The following is a 7,571-nucleotide window of genomic DNA, read 5'->3' as shown; positions in this document are numbered from 1 at the left end:
GCATTACACAGGTACTATTACATTTGTGTAAATATTCCTCAGTTATACATTTATCATAAATCGAACCTATTGCTTTCCTGTTATAATAATCTCTGTTACAATGTAAAACCTGATGTCGAAACAACAATCGTTGGCAAACACAACACACAAAATCTGGCCCATCTTTTATCAAATCCAAAAAACGCTGCATAACAAAATCAAACTGTTTTGCTTTTTCTTTGATTTGTTCCCTTTTATGCTTCATACCTGCTTTAACACGCTTCTTATGCTCTGCATTTTCATGGTACTTTTTTTTATTAATAGCAATTACATTTTGCCTGTGCAACTGATTTAACTTATATTTTCTTTTACTCATTTCCTTTACTGTTTTCTTGTGTAGCATATTTTGCTGATACTTTAGTCTGCTCATGCACTTTACCTTCTCTTTATGCAAAGCATTCTGTTCATATTTCATTTTGCTCATGTTTTTTACTCTTTCTTTATGCAAAGAATTCTGTTCATATTTCATTTTGCTCATGTTTTTTACTCTTTCTTTATGCAAAGCATTCTGTTCATATTTCCTTTTGCTCATGTTTTTTACTCTTTCTTTATGCAAAGCATTCTGTTCATATTTCCTTTTGCTCATGTTTTTTACTCTTTCTTTATGCAAAGCATTCTGTTCATATTTCCTTTTGCTCATGTTTTTTACTCTTTCTTTATGCAAAGCATTCTGATCATATTTCCTTTTGCTCATGTTTTTTACTTTTTCTTTATGTAAAGCATTCACACAATACTTCGTTATACTAGCATTACGTTTTTTCTTCTTATACAACACATTTTTTTGATATCTTATTTTACAAGCATTGTTTTTCTTTTCTTTATACAAGACATCGAGATACCTACTTTTTCCCATGACCATTTTGCTTGAAGTATGCATATTTAACGTCACTATTCTCTGTCTGTTTGAATTCTTCCTACTCATATATTGTGTGTCAGACAAATTTCCCACTTTACACAAATCAAAACAATCATTCTTATCAACATGGTGGACACAAATTACAGGCTCAAAAATATTATTCTCACACTGTTTTAAATAAATACCTTCACTTCTCTTCATTGTATTAATGCAACTATATTTGACCCATTGTGCTCCATTAAATAGAAAAAGATTGACATCCAAAGCATTTGCTGTACATTGGAATTCTATGTCTGAAGCACACTGTCCAACATATTGCATCTGTGACTTTGAAATATATTCTGACATTGATGCAAATTCATTTCCTACTAAGTGACTGTGTTCTTTACTTTGATTTTCCATATACTTCACAACAGCAAGTCTAATTTTCCGATGGCTCTTTTCAGAACCATTAATAAATCTGGCTACTGCTCTGAAAAAACTATTACCATCCTTTACAACTTTACCTGTCTTACAAACAACACCCAAAGACCCATAAACAGTTGGTACTTGTATATTTTCTTTTTCAAAATTCAAATGTAATTTGTCACATAAAGTTTGTGCAGCTTCTGTAGACAGAGGATTATATGTCATCTGACCTGAATTTTCCACAACTTTAGCATTAGAATCTTCCACCATTCCCAGTTCACAACAAGTGTTATTGTGCATTGCTTTTAACATGCGATGCGATTGTTGTCCGGTCATGAACAGTGTTTCCCTATCAATAAGCTCTTTCTTGTTTTTTAGAGTGAGAACATTATTTTTGTCCATAATCTTTGCTCTAACACTGTATCCTTCAGTGAAACACGTACTGATCTTGCAGTAACCATAGCAACTTTGTACTTCAGGCTCATTAACACAAACTACAGTCTCGTAGTGGTTTTCGTTACAGTTTTCTAAGTAAATGCTATGTTTTGAAATAAGCTTACCACTGCAACTGTATTTCAACCAGTGACCATCATAAAATGTAAATACATCAATTCCTAAATAATCTGCTGTTGCTTGTATTTCAACCTCCGTAGCCCAGCTATTAACAAATCTCATTTTGGACCTGTTAATATACTCTGACACAGATGAATATTCTCTTCGTAAAATATTTCTATATTTTTCACAATTCTTTTCCAAATGCATCACAACAGCAAGCCGAATTTTTCTGTGATACTTTTGTGTACCAATAACTGCTTGGGAAATAGCTCTAAAGAAACAGTTCCCATCAGCCACAATACTCTCATTTTTGCATGGAACTCCTAATAAGCCAACATGGGAAAATACTGGAACATTTACTTTTTCACAATCCACCTTTAAACGGCTACACAAAGTTTGACAAACATGTTGACAAATAGGACTGAACATCATATTGTTCTTTTTTATATCACGAACAAATTCAACATCTGAATTAACTTCACGAACATCAAATCGTTTTACTTTCTTTGAAGAACTATTGCTTGCTGAAATGTTGCGCTTGGGTCTTGCATCATTGTTCACTACTAGATCTCTTCCAGAATCCTCATCAAACTCCATTTCAAATGTTTCGTCAGAGCCTTTACAACTGTCTGCCATTCTTCGAACGGTGACATGAACACCAGCTATTTCAAAAAGTTTTTGCTTCTCACTGAGCCCTTTAGATAAAAGGCAAATGTGACTGAACAAATCTTTAAGAGTGGAAAAGTATAAAACAACACTTTTTCCATTTCCATCAACCATACCAAGAGCACTTCGTGCATGAGAATCAACCAGTGCATACTGTCCATTGTGAGAAATGATTGCACATGTACTGCTACACAATGTCAGAAGACACCTGTCATACTGTGAAAACATGTTTTCCAATCCACTTGAAAGACTGCTGTAAGCACCACTCTCAATAAATTCACCATCAACAACATCTACATCACCACTGACAAAATTACCATATTCAAACAAAAAACTTTCTCCATCAATATTAGACTCCTTTGGCAAATCAGGGACACACAACAGATTTGATGAGTGGCTAATCCTATTGGTCTCTCGCAATCCGGTGTACAACTCATCTCCTAACACTACAACTTTGTCAAGGTCTTTGCTCTGCCATGAGAAGACACTATCCACTGTATGCTTTGCTAGGCTTACTAAAGCTATTGCCATACACTGGACTCCTCTGTATTTAAATTGCTCATTGCCCTGGTGAAATGATCCTCTTAAACTGTTTTCAGTGCTGACAGAAGTGGCATCCTCACACCCAGTTGCATCTTTACATCCAGCACTGACACCTTCGCATCTGACAGAACTGCTTGTCTGTTGATCATGATCATCTTGGGCTGCTTTTACAGAAATGCTACTAACAGCATACCACTGTGCATCTAAAGAGCTTCTAAGATTTCTGATATGAACCATCAGATCATTAAGGCATGTGTTGAAAACAACCACAGGCGTGCCAATATTAGATGCCAATCCAAACATATCTCGGATGCCAAAATCAGCCATCACAAAATAATTGTTGTGATGAATAATGACGCTTATTGCACTATTAAGGTTTAGGAAACACATTCCATCCCTCAACAAATATTCTTGCAGCTTTTCGTACATTACAGCCTCCTCTTCTAACATTTCAAAACCTCTGTACTCTGGCAAACCAATTTCTAATTTCCACTTTCTGCCAAACACATTGTGCTGTTCTATCAAAGTGCACAACTCTTTCTCTCTACAGTCTGTTTTCTGACTTGTCTCAGCTACATATGTGGCTAACTTACTTCCTTCCACACAAATGTCATCAACATCTGTTTGTACCCAAGTACAAACAGGAGCAATCACATGTTTGATTGCAGCCACAGCACAATATCCAGTCAATGAATTCACATCACAACTCAACGGTGCATCTCTTACATCACTACCAACAACAACAGGCCGCTGCAGTGTTTCTGTACATACACAAACTTTAGCATCGCTCTTACTTTTGATGCTTTTTGGTGTGCGCCGCATGCGAAAACCCTTTTTTCTCGGCATCCTGAAAGGAAAAAAACAACAGTAGTTATTAAAGCGTACTTGGTGTTTTCAAGATCATTGAAAATGCTTACGTATATAATTAATAAAATATTCAAATAAACATTATTATATCTTATTATTCAGCCATATATTAAAAGTTACTTTGCATGTTAATAAATGCTTTTTTAGATCAACTTCATCCAGTTTTGTGATCTAATCTAAAGTGAGGACTATGTATGCTTTATAAATTTATTATAAATGACAATTAAAGGTTCAGTTATATTCTAAACAGGAAAAAATAAAATAAACAACTTTATTTGTTTCTATTCATTTCAAAATACACAAATGAAACTGTATCAAATGAATAATAAATCTTTGCAATCTAAAATAAAATCAGTTTACAGTTTAAACATTGCCAAATAAAACTGAAATGTTGTATCATAATATATTGTTAAATTATTATATTGTTTTTCCCAGTAATGGGTTGCAGCTGTAAGAGCATTTGCTGTGTAAAACATTTGCTGATTAAGTTGTCGTTTCATTACCCTGTTGCGACCCCAGATTAATAAAGGGACTAACCCGAAAAGAAAATGAATGAATATTATATTGTTGTTGTAACTAATACTATATCCCTGCATAATAAAAATATACATTTTAATTTGAATAGTTTTCAATTATCTTTAAAAACCACCAACTATTCTTAAATAACTAGTTTGTAAATAATGAAATACTTAATTTGTGTGTTTAATGAAAACTTAAATAACCAACCTATGAAAATAGTCATTAAGCACAATATACATGTTATACATATATATAAGTCAAGAATATTTGTAGTACTGCTTACAAATATCTAATAATGTTAAGTTAATGCTTAACAAATAATGAGTTAACAATTTGCTAATGCTTAACAAATGATTCATAGTTTTCAATTATAATAAAGTGTTACTGCATTTAATTTTCAATGTTATCAACAAATAACAACTTACTTTGCTTCCCACCAAAATTCTTTGCTGAAATTCTCAGAGGGCCTTGCAATATGTAGGTGCCTCGATTGTTTAATTATGTGAAGAACTGTAAATAGAAAAAAACATATATATATAGTTCATTAGTGTCATAGTGTATACAAAAACATGAAAACACAATTACAGCAAAGCTCATGATTTTCAGGTAGTTGCCCTAAAATATTACTTGTTACTTTTATAATTTGCAATTTTATTACTTTTCTTTTATTAAATTTATTTACTGTTTAAAATTCTAATAAATGTTTTAGACAGACATGAACATATACAAAATCTGTAATATAACAGAGAGAAAACAAACAATAAAATAAATTTTAACTGAAAACAACTAGAATAACTAGCATAGTAGATCGTCACCTTGGAATTGTAAGGTTCTATCAATAATTTTAAAATATTGAGCTTTAAAATTTTTGCGTTCCATAGCAAACAGTATGTATGTAACATTTGTTTTTTAAATAAAAAGTCTTAAAAAGTAAAAACTTATCAAAAACATTCCATAATGTAAATAAGTTGTCATTTAATAAGAAAATGTCAATAACTCAATTTTGACAAAAATGTCAGCTAGAACCTTATAATTCTAAGGTGACGAGGTATTAAATAACAATTACAAACTTACTTTGATTCCCACAAAATTCTTTTGTTTTGCTCTGAAATTCTCAGAGAGTCTTAAAGTAATTGCCTTGTTCGTTAAATGATCCTTGAAAAAGAAACACAAAATAACAATGTTCACTTTAATCGTAGTGTGCAAACAAGCATGCATACAACAGAAAACTTGAACAACAGTTTCATATTCTTCATTCCCATTGAAATTACAATGCCCCCTGTTTTATTATTTTGCATTTTATTCATATTATTTACTGTTTAAATAACTATGAAATAATTGTTATCAGACAAACACATTAAGTCACTCCAACAAATATATTTAATTCAATTAACAAATGACAATAAAAACAATAGAAAAAGAACAATATGCAACCTTTAATTACCAACTTAACTGTTTTAATTTAGCAAACCTGTATATTCAAAAACTTTAAAAGTTCAATAATGAGAGTTTAAAATAAAAACAACAATTGCTCATTGACTGACAAGCATTATTCTTCATTCAAGCAGTCACATTCAATGCACAATATCAAACAGGAAAAATCACATCACATCACAAAGTCTTTCATTCAACAGTTTACACTGACCCCTCACAGCCTTTCAAATAATCAAAACCACAAAAATTCTTAAATGTAAAAAAAGCACAAAAGGATCTTACTACCAGTGCATTTTCTGAAACTACATTGGTACTTTGCATTTAAATTTTATCTCAATCTATAATTGATTTATATAAAATCCAATGATCAAGCCTTTTAACCAGCATATTTAAATTCCAAAAAATACACTATTCACACATTGTCAGTCCATCTGACCAATCCCACAATACATACATTATAAGCTACCTACAACAATCTGTATATCAGTAGCTACATTACTCAAAAACAAACCTTTTCCATAAAATAATAAAAAAAAATTACAGCAAAATTATAGACAATTAACAAACGTCAACACAAACAAAAATAATGTCATATTAAATATAATTTAATATAATGCAACAGATTTAGTCTTTTTACCTTTTACAACTTTCTTTATAATTATTCAGTGTTCAACTGAAAAAAAAAATCTTATACTATTTACTTTTAATGTAAAAGTAAATAGTAAGACCATTTACATTTTTTGGTGAACTGCCACTTTAACTTTTTTTACATTTTAAAAATTAACATTTGTAATAACTCTTTCATAATAACTGATTTATTTTGTCTTTAACATGATGACAGTATACATAATATTTGTCTAGTTATTTTGCAAAATACTAATTTTCTACTTAAAGCACTATTTACAGCTTAACTATAGGCTGAAAAAATGTTTGTCTTATAGCCAACAAAGGAAAAAAAAAGGAAATCAATAATACTGATCTAAAACAAAAATGTTTTAAAACTTAAACCTGCACAATGTTTTTTTTCCAACCATAAAGACTTTTTTTCTCCAAACAGATAAAGCTTTGTATAACATTTCTATCATAATGAACTTTCTTTCTTTGTTCAAACAGCCACTCACATCAAAAATCAGCACAACAAACTGTTTATCCACAACTAACCACTCAAGTCTTGAGCATAAAGATAGGCTAGAAATGTGACACTTATTTTACTAACATGTAGGTCTCATGAAACAAAATGTAAAACAATGTACATTCTGCCCACATTCACTGATATAAAAAAAAATCTTACCTGTGTGTGTGCTTAAGCTCCAGTTTAGTGCTCGTGACACAATGTAACACTGTCTATTTACAGTCCAATTTAAATGCCAATAGCACACCTCTCATTCACAGGTCAGCCCATAAGGTCATTCCCGCCCACAAGAAAGCTACTACTGAAAGCCAATGAAAAATAACTAGTCTAATATTATTTACTGTCATCATGACAAAAATAAAATAAATCAGTTATTGAATATTGAAGTAGAAATGAGTTATTAAAACTATTATGATTAGTAATGTGTTGAATCCTTTTCAAATCCTTTAAATTTGTGGAAAACATAAAAAGGGGGGCTAATAATTCAGCAGGGCTAATAATTCTGACTTAAACTGTATATATATATATATATATATATATATATATATATAT

At 31.1% G+C, this 7,571-nt stretch overlaps 1 long non-coding RNA gene across 2 annotated transcripts; it reads right to left on the bottom strand.

Annotated features, from left to right (window-relative positions):
* Window positions 1-366: 366 nt before the first annotated feature.
* On the bottom strand, window positions 367-7,223 carry LOC141380922 (uncharacterized). 2 transcript variants are annotated; one of them, XR_012400298.1, is made up of 5 exons: window positions 7,179-7,223; window positions 5,528-5,608; window positions 4,879-4,963; window positions 743-3,914; window positions 367-473 (listed from the first exon to the last, which is right to left on the bottom strand). It is a non-coding gene; the product is annotated as an uncharacterized lncRNA (long non-coding RNA). The 2 variants fall into 2 exon arrangements; XR_012400297.1 differs by lacking the exon at window positions 367-473 and having other exon boundaries at window positions 616-3,914.
* Window positions 7,224-7,571: the final 348 nt, after the last annotated feature.

The sequence above is a fragment of the Danio rerio genome, chromosome 25, assembly GCF_049306965.1.
Source record: "Danio rerio strain Tuebingen ecotype United States chromosome 25, GRCz12tu, whole genome shotgun sequence".
NCBI classification, from domain to species: domain Eukaryota; kingdom Metazoa; phylum Chordata; class Actinopteri; order Cypriniformes; family Danionidae; genus Danio; species Danio rerio.
The sequence above is the reverse complement of the archived record's forward strand: the minus strand, read 5'-3'. Positions and strand labels throughout refer to the sequence as shown.